Source organism: Bos mutus, chromosome 1 (assembly GCF_027580195.1).
Source record: "Bos mutus isolate GX-2022 chromosome 1, NWIPB_WYAK_1.1, whole genome shotgun sequence".
Lineage (NCBI taxonomy): Eukaryota > Metazoa > Chordata > Mammalia > Artiodactyla > Bovidae > Bos > Bos mutus.
The window spans coordinates 124,110,325-124,127,442 of record NC_091617.1 but is presented as its reverse complement, the minus strand read 5'-3'; the positions used below and the strand labels follow the sequence as shown (position 1 = coordinate 124,127,442).

At 37.9% G+C, this 17,118-nt stretch overlaps 1 protein-coding gene across 1 annotated transcript in view; it reads right to left on the bottom strand.

The window, feature by feature from the left end:
* SLC9A9 (solute carrier family 9 member A9) overlaps nucleotides 1-17,118 on the bottom strand; it is a 657,846-nt gene that overhangs the window by 408,251 nt on the left and 232,477 nt on the right. The window lies entirely within an intron of this gene.

Sequence of the window (17,118 nt, the reverse complement as noted above, 5' to 3'; positions counted from 1 at the left end):
TCTTTGGCTTAAAGTTTTAAAAATTTTGCAGTTTTGATGAACATGTCCTACTTCCTCCTTTTTGATTATTACTAATTTTAAGAGACTGGCCATTTATTAAAGAAAATTTGGTTCAGGGTTATGGGGAGATGCGTAGAATAGAGTTGAGTAAGAAGAAGCCAATTACAATGTTAATTTGGGTTTGTTCTGCTTATCTATTGTTGTGCAAAAAACCACCCCAGAACTTAGTGTTTTAAAACAACAGTCAGTTGCTTGGTTTACAGATCTGCAGACTGGGCAGAGCTCAGCAGATTCGGGGACTTTCCAGGTGGCACTAGTGGTAAAGAATCTGACTGCCAATTCAGGAGATGTAACAGACATGGGTTGGATACCTGGGTCAGGAAAATCCCCTGGAGAAATGAACGACAACCTACTCCAGTATTCCTGCCTGTAAAATCCCATGGACAGAGGAGCCTTGTGGACTACAGTCCATGGGGTCACAAAGAGCTGGATACTACTCAGCGACTGAGCATGCACACAGCAGGTTCAGTGGTATCAGTTGGGGAAGCTCTAAAGAAGTTGGAGGATCCAATACAAGTAGCAGAAAAGCTGTGTTTTGGTTTGAAAATTGTTGCCTCCCTCCCTCCATGCAAATAGCCTCCTGCAATGCCTTAGCTGCGAAACTAGAATGTAGGTCAGCATGATTTCTACTCATCTTGCATTTTGAAGGGTCAGATTATTTTCCCCCCATTTCTCCCTTGGCCCATCCAACCTGATCTTATCTGTGTTCTCAACAATGGAATATTAGCTGGTTTTTTCAGTGATGTGATGTGCGGTCAGGTCTGAGAGAAGTGACTTGGCTCAGCAACTTTCCATCTCTCGTTCAAGTTTTCATATTTGGCAGCAGTACTTCATATGTAAATATTTCATAGCTTGTGGTTTAGAGTTGTGACTATTTCTCTGTTTCATGTGTTATGAAAATTCCCTCTCTATTTTCCAATGTTTTTCATAGTGTTAGTTTGTTTTGAGAGAGCTTAGTAGAATAAAATATTTTATTCTGCTGTCTTAAGCAGAAGCTCCACATGAACTTTAGAATTACCTTAAAAAAAGCTGTTGGTATTTGAGGAGGGAGATTATTCTGAAGGTACAGTTTACTTGGGGGGAGAGTTGACTATTTTACCATATTGAATCTTCCCAACCTATTTCATAGAAAGGTTCTTGATTTATTAAGGTTGTCTTCTTTTGTCCTTCACTAAAGTTAAGAGTTTTATTCTTATATATCTTGTAGGTTTATTATTTAGAGCTATCTAATTATTTTAGATTTTAGAATGCTATTGTGAACAAAATAATTTTCCCATGGCATTTTATCATCAGTTGTTACTGAAGTCTGAAAAATCTATTGATTTTTGTGTATCAGTCTTCTGTCCAGCCAGATTTTTGAGCTCTCTAAAATTTTCCATTTGAGTCTCTTGTATTCTTACGTAGACAGTCATATCAGCTTATCTATTAAGTAACTTATTTTGACATTTATATTTCAAATTTCTTTAAGTTTTCTTTAAAATTTCAAATTACCTTTATCTTCGGGATATATATAGTCTTTTCTCCTATCTTAGTAAATAGTTATGTTTTGGGCTTTTGTTTTCTCTAATTTTGTTTTCCCATGGTGTTGATCCTCTCTGCTTTTATAATCTATAATCAATTTTACTTCTAAAATCCCAATAGATTTTTATATTTTAAATTGGAATAGATGTGTAAACTGACGTGTACACCTTGATGACATTAATAAGCAGACTTGAAGAGGCTGACTGTCTCGCTTAGTGGAATAAAGCTGGTAAATGATAGAGTCATCATCCAGACCCTCACTTTTTCATGGAGAAAGAAAAACACATGATCCACACGTGAAGTATGTTCTAAGGTTAAAATTCTTTCACCAAAACTTTTATCAGAACTCCAAATAAAATTGAGTGCCTACATGTATGTATTTTTTACTTTTTATAACTTGTCCTTATAAACCTGCAAATGAAAAGGCTAAAAGCAGACTCTGCTATTAGAATAATAAGCAATGTCTGAAAATCTTTATGTTCAACAGTCACATAATTAAAAATTGATTTCACTTAGAAGATATTCTGATGTCCATAAAAACAAAGTAGGGAGATGAGGGTGGGCATGTGGTAAAAGATAAAAAAAGGGTAAACCCCCAATGTATTAGGGTTAGGACTTAATTTAATGGGGCTTTCCTGGTGGCTCAGGTGGTAAAGAGTCTGCCTGCAGTGTAGGAAACCTGGCTTCTATCCCTGGGTGGGGAAGATCCCCTGGAGAAGGAAATGGCTGCCCACTTCAGCATTCTTGCCTGGAGAATTTCATGGACAGAGGACCCTGGTGGGCTGCAGTCCATGGAGTCGACAAGAGTCCAACATGACTGAGAGACTAACACTTTCACTTTCACTTTAATTTAGTGACATCAGGGATAGTATGCTCACATCAATGGCACTAGATAAGATTTAACCATTTAACGGCCATTCTGAAAATAAGCAACATGGCACAGGCTTCAAGGTGAATCACAACAAACTGTGGAAAATTCCTGAAGAGATGGGGATACCAGACCACCTTACCTGCCTCTGAGAAACCTGTATGCAGGTCACCAAGCAAGAGTTAGAAGCAGACATGGAACAACGAACTGGTTCAAAATTGGGAAAGCAGTACATCAAGGCTGTATACTGTCACCCTGCTTATTTAACTTATATGTAGAGTATGTCATGCGAACTGCCGGGTTGGATGAAGCTCAAGCTGGAATCAAGTTGCCGGGAAAAATATCAATAACCTCAGATATGCAGATTATACTACCTTAATGGCAGAAAGCTAAGAGGAACTAAAGAGCCTCTTGATGAAAGTGAAAGAGGAGAGTGAAAAAGTTGGATTAAAATTCAACATTCAAAAAATGAAGAATACGGTATCCGGTCCTATCACTTCATGGCAAATAGATGAGGAAACAATGGAAACAGTGACAGACTTTATATTCTCAGCTCCAAAAGCACTGTGGACAATAACTGCAGCCATAAAATTAAAAGGCACTTGCTCCTTAGAAGAAAAGCTGTGACAAACCTAGATACCATATTAAAAATCAGAGACATCACTTTGCTGACAAATGTGCGTACAGTCAATGCTACAGCTTTTCCAGTAGTCATGTATTGATGTGATAGTTGGACCATAAAGAAGGCTGAGCACCAAAGAATTGATGCTTTCAAGCTGTGGTGTTGGAGAAGACTCTTGAGCGTCCCTTGGACAGTGAGGAGATCCAACCAGTCAATCCTAAAGGAAACCCTGCATATTCACTGGAAGGACTGATACTGAAGCTGAAGCGCCAATATCTTGGCCACCTGAAGAGCCGACTCAATGGAAACGATCCTGATGCTGGGAAAGAATGAGGAGGAAAAGAGGATGACAGAGGATTAGCTGGCTGCATGGCATCATCTACTCAGTGGACATGAGTTTAAGCAAACTCAGGGAGATAGTGAAGGACAGGGAAGCCTGGTGTGCTGCAGTCCACAGGGCCGCAAAGAGTCGGACACAACTGAGCAACTGAGCAATAACAACACAGGCTTCAGAATTTGATTTTCACATGTTCAGTTGAATTAAGTAGCTTCAGAAAAATCAGATGAAATTACATCATGATTCTGATCCTATAGGATAATACCAGCAATCACATGGTCTGAGTTTTATGTGTTTTGTTTTATGTAAGAATTCACTGGGTACTCACTCCACTATCTTTTGAAATGAGAAACTTCTTGCCATTAACCAATGAAAAGTAGACTAAATGCTGGAAGAATTTCTTCCTTTCCCATTAAACACTGCCTGCCATTCTAGCAATGAAAAAAATGATGTATTTGAGGACCCTTGGGACAGGAAAATTGATAAGAGCTCTCAGCTTCTTTCCCATAAACAACTGATCTTTTAAAGCTATTAACACAGGAACTGAGCATTAAAGACAGTTAATTTATCATCCAATAGCTGGCAAGGGTGTCAGGCGTTAAAGTCATGCTCTGAAAAACGGGCCCTGAGTTCACCTCTATAGTTGAACAGCTGCTCCTTCCCCAAATTTTAATCAGACTCCCTGAGCATCACATGCCCCAGCAAGGCAGAGCCCACATAAAACCTGCAATAAGCCTGCCATGTAAATTCATTATGGAGCCCAAGTAATATGAACAGATTATATTCTCTGGGCTGAAAGAGAGCTTTTAATTTAGATCAAAATTATGACTGCATACTGATTTGACCCCTTGTTCTCTGGAAATGTTTCTCCTGGAAAAAAATATTCAGAGTTGATCACTTAAAATAAAAGGCATTTTTTTGGTTGTTCAAAATGAGAATTCAAGCTTAAAACACACCGGAAATAAATACGCCTTAGGACAAAAACATCTTAACCACGAGTTCCTGAAGTTCAGATGCATGCCCCCTTCTCTGAGATTCTAAAAGACTTCGTAGCCTCTTCCCCAAAAGTTGAATGGGCAGTGTTTCAGATCATGTTATGAACAGAAGCCAGTTTGACAACGCTGGAAATTTTACTTCCCGTGTAGCCAAAGTCATGGTTGGTTCTTCTCAGAGATGTCCCAGATATCTAGTGATGAACTGTCGCCCATCATTAGTCCACTGTCTTGCGAATGTATGTCACAGGTTACAACACAGAGGAGAGAGAATCTCTATCAATCCCCCTATCAGGTATTCAAGGACATTAAATAGAGATAAGGCTTTCAGATGTAGTGACAAACATGCAACCTATCAACCTGAAGGACTGATTAGTCACAGAAGAATCAAGAAGAATCACACAAACTCTGTGAGTGACAGTCCCAGCTTTATGTAGTGGGGAGAGAGTAAGGTTTAGTTATGCTAACATACTTTGAATAGTTTTAAATTATCCTAAATGTTGGTAATGGATTTGGCGAGTGGTTGCCTACTACCTCCGGTGGGGGGGAAATAGTACCTATTGTGTGAAAGATGCAGATAAACAAATGATTCATCAATCTACTCTTCTTCATCTGTTCCCATGCTGATCATACAACCCTCTAGATATTTATCTTTTTACGCAGGTCAGCCTATAGGGAGACTGCTTTTGTCATATGATCTTTGGGGTGCTTGAAATCCTAGTGACAGCAATTTCCTGTGGTAAATAATAAAGTGGATGCTGATTATGATTCAGCTTCCTACATAACTTGACTATAGAAAGAAAATGAACTGATCAAGCTAATGTGGATAGTCTGGGCCATGGATCAGTAATTTCTTGGTGCTTTTTTTATATCAGTGCCCTGCTGTCCGCCTCTGCCTCATACGTACTTTGCTTAGCACAAATCATTATCTTAGTACATGGCTGGTCATCCCAGCCTGGACTAGAGATCATCAGGTTCTTTTATGTAGAGAGAACCAAAATTTCAAACAGAGGCAAAAATGAATAAGGAGCTACGTACATTGTTCATTGTGATTTAGTGAACAATGTGCATCAGAAGACAAAACTATCCCTTCCAATGTTCTCTCAAAACTGGTTTGTTGCCTAGAATGTTAACTCAAAGTTACTTGAGGATATAAATGACAATATTTTAAAGAATCTCCATCACACAGCATATCAAGAACGGATGTGGCAGAAAACATCCCTGCTTTCCAACCAGGGAGGTAACCTCTTCCCAGGACTTGGTAAGAACTGAATAGATAAATTCCTGGTGAGGATCATAAAATCTGACAATAAGGAACGTGAGGCAATCAGAACCAAGAATGAAGAAAACTAGGAAGACAATGAGAACGATGAAAGACAGCATCCAGAGAAAACCTGCTGAGTCCCACACTCGAGACACTAGAAGTACAAAGGAGAGAGCCTATAATCTTGAGCAGAAAAAGGAAAGGATCCCAAGAAAGATACTTTACCAGCTTTCTAACTTGAAGAAATACTTCATATAGTTTGAAAGTATTAAAGACTACCTAAAGTTTCATAGCCCATTTAAACTGATTTCAGCATTTCTAAACCAAGCTGAGAAGGATCATTTGTTGTCATACTCTTCGGCCATTTTGATAAATATTTTAATGAACACGGCTGCTTGAGTGAAAATTGGATTGCTTTAAAACAGCTCTTTTGCTGTGTTTCTACTTCCTGAACTCAGCATCATCTCTCAGTCCAATCACATTCAATGTCTACTACCTCTGAATATTGTAGTGAATAATAGAGTGCTAGTTCTCACATAAGTTACTCCACTAATCATCATTATTATTGCCATGGTCATTCCTTATTAGATTTATGATTATTTTACCAATTTCTTTGCTCACCACTCCTGTCTCCCACTCCTATTTAGTTCAGTTTCTTATTTCTATCACTGATTATCCATGAGTGGTCAACTCTTTTTAATCTATAAATGTCTTTATTTCATTCTTTCCCTAGAATGGTAACCTTGTTTGTAGGCTATTTAGAACCCTGTTTATAGATTATTTTCCCTCGGTACTTTGTACGTATTATTCTACTGTCCTCAGGCAACTATTAATGCTAATAAGAAAACTGCTGCCTTCTAAATTGTTTTCCACTGTCAGCAATTCATCTTTCCTCTCTGGTTGCTTTTCAGATTTCCACTTTGTCTTTGATGATCTCATACTTCACTATAATATATTTGGATGTGAGATAATTTTAATTTATCCAGTTCTGGACATAATGTGATGTCTTAATTTTTCTCTTCAATTCTGGAAAATTACCATCCATTATTTCTTCAAGTAGTGCCACAAATTAACTCTGCTCTGCATCCTGGTTCATTTGCAAATTTTATCTTTTGATTAACCATCTGCATTTAATAGGACATTTATCTCATCTGTTTAGTTTTTAATGTCAATATATGCATTTTTCATTTTGGAACAGTCTTTCGCTTCTTCTTTTTTTATTCTTTCCTAACTTGTTTTCTGCTCCTCCACTTATCTCTTTAGTCACTTTAATATGCTCATTTTTTATAATATATCTCAATATTTTATATTTTTTGTTTATTTCCTTAGAGTGCTTGTTCTGATTTACTTTTGGTTACCTCCTGGGTTTTCTTCATAGTGGAGTCATTTCCTTCCTTGGCTTGTAAATTTTTACTGTGAATTTATTTTCAGGAAGCGTTTTTTTACTGTGGGATTTCCATGTTTCTGAGTTGAGATAGTATCACTTCAGAGAAGTTTAGCATATTTAGAAATAAGGGAAGGAAAATAAGTCAGGGGCAGGAGTTTCAATAGTCCTAAAAACTTTTAATCTTAATTCATTGGCTTGTATTTCCTGTACACAACTTCCTGGATCAGGGATTTTGATGCAAAATCCAAAAGGCAAGTGTCCTCACCATTTCTTAAGGCTGATGGACAGAGTCTATGATGGAGAGAGCACTTTGAGACTGCAGGCTTTATTCAAAGAGCTTTGCACAAGTATATTATCATGAATGAGCTTATAAGACAGAGCTCTGATTTCCACAGGGAAATGGGACTCCAGCTCCCAAACCTCTGGGTCTATATCCCACACAAAATCATGTGGCTACCGACAATGGCAGCTTCCCACTGTAGCCTTGATTCTCTTGTTTCTTACACTTAGGGAATTTCTTTTCCTCTTCTTCAAATAAATTCTACATTTAGAAGATATTTTTTTGCCTTTTTAGATAAAGCATTTTTTTTTAAGTTTGTAAAGGCATGGGGCCTATCTGCTTCATTTCAGTTCATTATGTCCTGAACATTCCATTATTGTGAAATCAGTAGTTGTTATTCTGGGATTAAACTGGTCTTTTCAGTCACTTTCTTCTAATAGTAGATTCCATGCCACGGGCCACAAGGATGAGGATATCATTCATATCTGGCCAGTCACCATGTTTAATTTCCATGGAGTCCTGTGTGATTGGTCTAGAGGTGATCTTCTGATACAAGCAGAGCCAACAGGAGTCCTTCTCTGTGGCTGATATGCAAATACTGGGAGAATTAAGTGTTATTTTGAGCTAGAACAATATAAGCCTGGAGATAGCATCAGTTACCCTTTCCTGCAGTCTGTGTGTATATATATATATATATTTTTTTTTATTGTGCATAGATATGTACACATATATCTGTGCAGTCTATCTGCAGTAGGAAAGAATGATGTTAGAACTCAGAGGGAATCAGAGCCAAGAAAGAAGACAATGATATTTGAACCCCTAAATCCTGGTATGTCCAGAGTCAGCTCAACTCCTGTTAAACAGGCCAGTGAAATCCTTTGCTTAAGCTAATTTGAATTGGGTTTCTGTCACTTACATCTGATTTACATGCCAATAAACTAACTTATAGTGGGACTGAAATAAGATACCATCAACATGGATTTCTTTTATTTATTTATTCTTGGTAGGTCAGTTTGCAGTTTGACATGAAGCAAAGCCAGTTCTGAGTTTTGGAGAAATAGTAAGCAAATGTCAGATCTAATTTGAGAGACAAGGGATGGAGTCCCAGGATGAAGCCAAGGTCAGTTCCTGTCATCTGAACAGGGACATTAAGAGGCAGGGTAGGGGAGGTTCCAGAGTCCTAGCCAGGAACCAGGGATCCAGGAAACAGGAACCAGGGATCAGGAATGAGAAAAAACAAACAAGGCTGCTGCAGCAGGCATGGGTGTGGCAGCACACGCTGGGCTTTCTGACTGAAGCTGGAGGTCAGCTGAGCTCTGCCTCCCAGTTGCTTCTTAAAGATACCAGGACCCCTTTCCATCCCTACCAGGTGCCGCCACCTGGTGTCCAAAAGATGAAGTTGGCATGGAACTCCCTGCCAGGATAAGGAGCCTTAAGCCAAGAGGACCATAACTTTTTTTTCTTTTTTTCAATTATGTATACCAGCAGTATCCAGACAGGCATCAGAATAAATGCATTTCATGCTGATTATCAGTTTCCAAGGTAAATATAAAAGTAACTTATCCTCAGAAAGATATGTCAAGATACAAGAAATTTGTTTTTAAGTTAAGCAGATTTATGAGAAATATTGTACTTTCTGGCTGGAATAACAGTTTTGGTCCATGCTCATCTAAAGGAGACATCTTCTTACCACCTCTTTGTTTACAGCTACGGGTCAAACGGGGGAATTAGAGCTAATGAGGATAACAAATAAGGCTTTTCACATATTTAGAAGAAGCGATATGAAGAATATTAAACACCCATCCTCTGGAATGAATTTTAATTTTAATAATTAGTAAAATGTCCCCATCTGTATTTGAAAGGTTGAGAAACTTCCAGATAATTAGCTTCATGTCGTGGGTAATGGAGAACCACCTATTTGCCTTCGAGGAGCTTGTAATCTACGTAGAGATGCTGGTACCAAGAGGAAGAATAGATTTCCTTAGCACTGTATGTTCAGAACCCATCTCTACAGAGCTATTTTCTGGGATAATTTTTAGAGCAAGTTTTTGTTACACATATTAAATCCTGCGTTAGCTATCATTCGCCTGTTTCACTGAGGAGTTAAGTTGAGAGCAGGGATAGGTGGCTGTGCCCATCCTTCTACATCACCAGGGCTCAGCACAATGTCTGCTTATAGGTCCTCAGTACATTTTTGCTGAAAGACTGGATGACATCTCAAGGTTCCTGTTAGTTGCATGGCACTTGGAGTCTCACAGCCATCCCATTAATTTCCATTTTAAATTTCTCTTAAGATGCATGCACTATAAGAAATGTGCTCTTTCAAAATGTCACTCACGCTAAGTGCCAAGCATTCACCAGTGTCACACTTTAAATGACATTTTCTAGTAAGAACCTCTAAGCAGCGTAACACTCTTATTTAAAAAAAGAAAACAGTGCTCCATTTCCCACCCTCTTTTAATAATCTACATTGAATTTCCTTGTAAGCATTTGCTTACCAGAAAATGAAGGAACCTAGCATGTATTTATTATCATCCAACAGCCAGCTGTTTAATGAGGTTCTGATTTTATCTTTAAGAAAATCTGGAAGCATTTGTACACTGTGCAATTATTTCACAAGAAGATATTTCAGTACAATACTGGCAGTACTTCAGTTTTGCAGATAAATGACTGAGAACACTCATCGTCCTCTTTCTTCTCCTTCATGGGTAGAAAAATGTCAGATTTAAAGCTCTCTAGAATCTACATTTAAATGAAGATTGCCAATTATCAAGTATGTTAATGGACAATTCATTGGACCAAAGCTGATCATTGTATATATTTATATCCAAGCAAAAAAGAATATAAAAATCACCTGTGATCCCACCTAACACTTTGATCTTGTATATAAATTATAATATATTATAATTATACACACATAAATTTGGCTGTGGTTTTTAACCAAAAATTAATAGGTCTTATAGTATACACCATTTAAATTTTTTTCAGGCCTTCCCTTGTGGTCCAGCTATTGAAACTTCATGCTCCCAAAGCAGGGAGCCTGGGGTCAATCTCTGGTCAGGGAACTAGATTCCACATGCCTCAAGCAAGAGCCCATATGTGGCAAATAAAACCAGTGCAGCCAAATAAATGAATAAAAATAAGTATTTAAAAATATATAAAAGTAACATTTTCCTATTTTACCTAAAAATATATTGTGAATATCTTTTAATATCAATAATTTTTCTATCATTTTTTTAAATGTCTGCATAGAATTTCATGATTTTAATATAATTTACTCAACCAACTAGTAATTTAAGTACACCTTTTTGTTCAAAGCAATGCACTCATCCTCATGAAGAAATTTTTACACATACCCTTAAATGCTTAAGACAAATTTCTAGAAATGAAGTAAATGGGTGAAAGTGTTCACAAATTCTAATGACTATAAATATTGCCAAACTGCCTTTATCAATGTTCTATTCCTTTTCTCTTTTTTTATCAGTAATGGGGGAGGGTTCCCATTTCCCCAAACTCTGATTTACCCCAAGTATGACTGTTCTCTCTTGAGTTCTGAAAATTTGAAGATTTGCTAGGCAAAAAATGATATTTAATTTGTTTCATTACTAGTGAAGCTGATCTTATTATAATGTAAATTATAATAAGTAAAAATTATAATAATAATAATAAATAATAATAATTATAATTATAAGTAATAATAATAATAACTGATAAATAATAATAATAAATTATAATAAGTAAAAAAATAAGTAAAAATTATAATAAGTAAAAAAATTAATTACTATAATATAAATAATTAAATGGCCAGTAGAATACTGGCCATTTATGTTTCTTCTCTTGTTCATTATCTACTGACATCTTTTGCCCATTTTTCTATCACATTTACTTTTTCTTTATCGGTCTTTTGTAACAGGAGTACTATCAGAAGCTAATATCTAGTGCTTACTGAATGTTATAAGTCAGGCCCTATTCCAGGTGCTTTTTGTTTAATCCTACCCAATGAGGTAAGTGCTATTAATATCACCATCTCTGTTTTATAAAGCACACATCTGGTGCAAGGAGAGGTCAAGTAATTTACCTCAGGTAACAGAACTAGCTACCTGATTTAGTTACACTTGGTATACTAAAAAGACTGACAATCATAATACATATTTGAAAGACATCAGTGTGTCTGTTGAAACTACTTTCGCTGGTCTATCTTTCATCATTTAATTTTGTTTGTAGTGACTTTTGCCTGCTAGGATTGATTGACTCTATTCTCATCAAATAAATTGGCTTTTCTTTTATTTTGATCACCTGAAGAATAGTTTGAATACATCAATTCAAATGCATACAAACATTCAGATAGTATGAATGGATACAAAATAGAGTTAAATTATCTTTTCACTTTTATCATTGTCGTACATAGCAAAAGTATCTCTTTTTAACCATTTATGTCTTTATTTCTTCGGATGGCTGCCCTGTGATTCTGCATGCATGTCTGACTCTTTGTGATCCCATAGACTGTAGCCCACCAACCTCCTCTGTCCATGGGATTCTCCAGGCAAGAATACTGGAGTAGGTTGCCATTTCCTTCTCCAGGGGATCTTCCCGACTCAGGGAACCCGCGTCTCCTGCAGTTCCTGCGTTGGCAGGGTTCTTTACGACTGAGCCACCTGGGAAGCCCAATATTTATTTATTTGGCTGTGTCAGGTCTTAGTTGCTCCACAGCATGTCAGATCTTTGTTCCCCAACCAGGGATCGAACCTGTGGCCTTTGCACTGCAACTCAGACTTTATGTGTGTGTGTATATATATACACACACACTTTCATTTCTTGACTTATCAACTCCATATGTAAAAATTGATTTCTTCCTGTGAGAGACATGGTGTTTCAGGTAACATAGCCCTGCTTTTCTCTCTCCTCCGCCAATTAGCTTTCACAAGTAATATCAGCTTTGGTTGTGAGAACCTATATAATGTTAAATAATATACTTCAACTTCTAGTTCTTGATTTTAGACTGTGTGCTTTAACTAAGTCATTCATTCCTAATGGGGGAAATCACATGTAAAAATGGTTATTCTCTCTATTCCCTGGTTCATAAAATGTCATATTTATGAAGGAATGCTTCACTAGAAGCAGATCTTTCTTTAGTCATTTCACTGAAACCAGAGATATGTATAAGTAGAATGAAAGATATTGATTTACGTGACTATATAAATTATAAGTATATATATACTTATAAGCACGGATTATGTAGATTATATAGATTATACAGCCTTTCCAACTATATTGCTTTATTTATTGCCCAGAATAATTCTGTAATGTATACAGAACAAGTATTCTTACATAATATAGGTAAGGAAACAAGTGTGAAAAGTTTATGGTCATATAAAGTCACCGTCATGGTTTTTGCAGTTTTATTTTGTTTCTGATCAGCCTCCACTCTTCTTTTTAATTTTATTTTTTGAAAAAGTTTGGCTGCATGGGGTCTTAGTTGCCACACACAGCAACAAACATCCACTTGTCTTTTTTAATTTAATTTTATTAAATTAAATTAAAAACAAAATTCGGCTGCGTGGTATCTTTGTTGTAGTGCACAGACTCTCTAGCTGTAGCAGCGTGAGCTCAGTTATCCTTCAGCATGAGGGATCTCAGTTCTTCGACCAGGGATAGAACCCATGTCCTCCGCATTGCAACGTGAATTCTTAACCACTGGAAAACCAGGGGAGTCCCCACTCTTCCTTCTTTGTGGCAGTATTACTCTGAGCGATAATCCCACCTTGCCCCAGTCTCAGTTCATGTGCTTTCAATTAAAACCAATTACTGCCTTAAATTCATGAACAATGTGACTTAGATCCGAGACAGTAAACTCAGCACATCTCCCTGGCCTCAAGTGAGTCTGGAATGGCATCAGAACCTACAAGATGTACCAAGATTATTTCTGGGAATAATGGGACAAAGATTCTGGCCCTACTCTCCTGATTAAAGATACAGCCCTGGGAGATGCTGGCAGCCATCTGTGACTAGGTGTGTGAGATAACCCTGAAGAGGCTGAGTGAGGAGAGAGCTGTGTTTGTTTCACTGGCCCTTTCCTGAGCCACGTCTACTCGTGCTGTTCAGTTACCTCAGTTCACACAGATTCCCCTTGTGTTTACTCCAGTTTGGGTTGATTCCATGTCAACGGTAATAACTGCACAGTTAATTCGTGACAATCCTGACACCAGCTTTTTGACTTACATCTAAGGCTCTTTCTACCCTACCATGTTGCCTCTTTGTTCAGGATTCAAAAACACACATCTTTTAAGATGTCTTCATTGTATCTTTTGCCTTCCTTCATAGTCTATTACGCATTCTTAGAAATGCAAATCCATCACGTGGAATTCATTCATGAGCCATTATGCATACATGTTTGGGCATGACATTCCCTATATACTTGGAACAATCGTATGGAGCAGAGAAGAGCTAATTCCAAAACTTTTTGTTAAATAAAGTTATTTTTATCTTAAGGTAACTCTGGATCATTTTAAGTCTTAGGGACACCACCCACCATGCACTGCTATGTTCAGGAGTTGTGATCATCAAATTCAATTATACATTACAGTAGTTGTTTGAAATTCAGAGCACATTTAGCCTAAGAAAAAGTATTATAACTGTTACTTAGATTAGCACAGAAAAGCTAATTTAAACTATGGCATTATGGTGTGCACACATGCTCAGTTGTGTCCAACTCTTTGTGACCCTATGCAGCCCACCAGCGGAGAAGGCAATGGCACCCCACTCCAGTGTTCTTGCCTGGAGAATCCCAGGGACGGGGGAGCCTGGTGGGCTGCGGTCTATGGGGTCGCACAGAGTCAGACATGACTGGACGGACTTAGCAGCAGCAGCCCACCAGGCTTCTCTGTCCATTGGATTTTTCACGAAAGAATACTGGAAAGGGTTGCCATTTCCTTTTCCAGGAGATCTTCCTGACTCAGGGACTGCACCCATCTCCTGTGTCTCCTGCATTGCAGGCAGATTCTTTACCACTGAGTCACCAGGCAAGCCCAATTTAAATTAAAATATGGCTAAATTACTCTGTATTTGAATGAGAAATGCTAGAACAGAGTATTGTCACAAAACTAACAATAAAACTTTTTTAAATATTAAGAGGATGGTACTTAAACAAGGAGATTTGCTGTTGGAAGATGAGAAGGTAAATGAAAGTGTATGACCATTCCAAAGAGGCTCCAGAGTCACTGCAAAGGCCATAGTGGTCGATGATTTAGGTCCCTTACTGTACTTGATTTCACATCAAAATGTGTCTTTTCTTCTCCATGATACAATAAAAAACTCTATCTCTTTTCTTAAACTTCAAAACCACACAAAGATGGAACTGAAAAAGGGAAAATACAAAACAGATTTTCATCTTCTCTTTCAATGTATGTTTCAAGTGCAAAGACTCCATCTTCAGATGTTACTATCTAGAGATGCAAATATACATGTAAACCTAAGAGTGCACTGCTGAGCTGGCAGAGAATTAGGCACACAGAAGGGAAGGGTAGGGTCTTAGCATGTGGGCTAGTGGTTCCCAGAGGAGGAGTCTGAGGTATGTGGTAAAAGACTTGATGAGCCAAAAACAGGAGCTGTGAAGAGAGAGCTTAATGCAGGTAAAGAAAAGCATAGGTTACAAGTCAGAGACTTGACTGGGCACTATGTGAAGTTTAGAGTGAAGAAAGAGGAAAATGGAGAGACAAATGTTGAACTTCTGGTCTGAAGGTCATGGAAAACTTTTTAGTAGGGCTCTTGCAAGGTAAATAGAAGATAGTTGGAAGAGAGAGGGTGGGGTGCAGCATTAAAAGGAGAGGGAATGTATGGGTAAGTAGATGTATAAAATGAGACTGTCATATGGGCTGTAAACTAAGTTTAAGACGCATGTGAGAAAAGTGAAGAGTGAAACACATGGACAATTGTGCAAGATGAGACAAGTAATTAATAGACAGGAGAGGTGGACAGAGTCCAGACCCAGCGTAACCTAAGTACAAGTGGCCTGCTGAATTCGCAGGTTCCTCATCCAACAATCTGAGGTTAGTTAGCTGACTCTGAAGACAGGGAGCTGGCGGGTGGAAAGGATTGGCTGTACTGTGCCATTTCGTATAAGGGACTTGAGCACCTGTGGATTTTGGTATCCACACGTGGCCTGGAACCAGTCCCTTGTGGATGCAGAGGGACAGCTGTGCATTAATGCTCAGTAGAGCTCCCGGGAGGCCGATGGAATCCGCATGCACTGGGTGGAAGAAAGAGCCTGCAGATTTCAATGTGTGGCAGTGTCCGTGTCAAGAACTCCTAATTTAGGATTTACCTTTATTTTAAAGTTAAAACTCATTGGGGTCACTCTGTACAATACCTGAAATGTCAAAGCTGGGAAGCACAAGATTTTGGTTAGAATGGCAAGTGTCTGGTGCCTAGAAAGGAAGGGATCCTGATATGGTGCGAAACACATTTTGTTACAACATGCAATGCACGGGTAGGGGAGTAGAAAATGCACTGCCAGTTAATAACCACCTATGGACCCGAGGCGATATTAAATGGATTGTTCCAGATGTCCTCCAGGCTTGTGCTCAGCAGCATCAACATTCATCCTTGGAGTCTGCATTTTTAATGGAAAACTACTGTGAATGGTCGTGCTGAAAGCAGAAAGGCCAAAGCTTTCCTTGGTTGTAGCTGCACGATTCTTTCCCAAGCTCATTTGTGCTTTAGTGATTTCGCTTTGCTTGGCCTTTTACAACTTGGCAGTTCAGGAAGTGAAGATGAGAGACTCAGCAGATTTTCAACAAGTTTTACTCCAAATGTTCCCTTAATACTAGTATTTCTTGGACAGAGATTCCTGATGTTTTAGTGAACTGTTCTTGGGGTTTCTTTATAAGCATCCTTTGGCATTTGTGAATGTGCCATGGCTTTTGCTCTTAATTTGGACTCACTGATATTTTACTTAAAAGCAGGAAAGGCACTTCTTGGGAGCCAGGTGAAATATAAGGTTTTTTTTTTTTTTTTTGACTCTTTCCTGAACGTTGCTGAATACAGTGGTAACTTTGGGATAGCAGACTTGAGAAATGTCAGCTGGGAGAAAAAAAGAGAGGTGCTGCTCTGCTGTTGCCTAGACTGCTCTGTGAGGTCTGACTTTGAAAAATCCTGTGTTAGTTTGCAATACATTTTCAAATGCATTCAAAGTAATTAGCACACTGAATTGAATCTTGTTGTCACAGTTAATTATTAGATGGATACTTTCCTTTAGGGTATTTGACAGTTGCCCAAAATGTTAGTCTTAATCTAAAACCAAGAAGAGACCTCTGACATAGTGAAAGCCACCAAAATGGCATTTATTAAATATAAATGGTGAGTGCCTGAAGGGGAGGTGAGAAGAGAGCACTAATTCTCATCCTGAAATGAAAATTCCTCCAGAATGAAAGGGAAATTATATTACCTGTTAGCAGAAGGTTCATCAGTTTTACTTATCACGTGGATGATTTTAGAATGTGTGTATTCCTATAATGCATGACATTTGCATTGATAAATAGAGATTTATGACTCTCAACTTCTATCTCTGATTTGCCCAAATTCTTATACATACAATGGTTTCTATTAGTCTATTATCTGGAAAAATGACTTGAAAAAATTAAATGATACTGATTTAAAATGAAGAATGCAAAATAAATAAATAAATAAAATGAAGAAAGCTTATTTATGTGCATTTTAGGAACCCTAAGTGAATCAGGTAAATATATACACCAAGAAAAAAAAGCATTACCCTCTGAGTAGCTTTTTATCA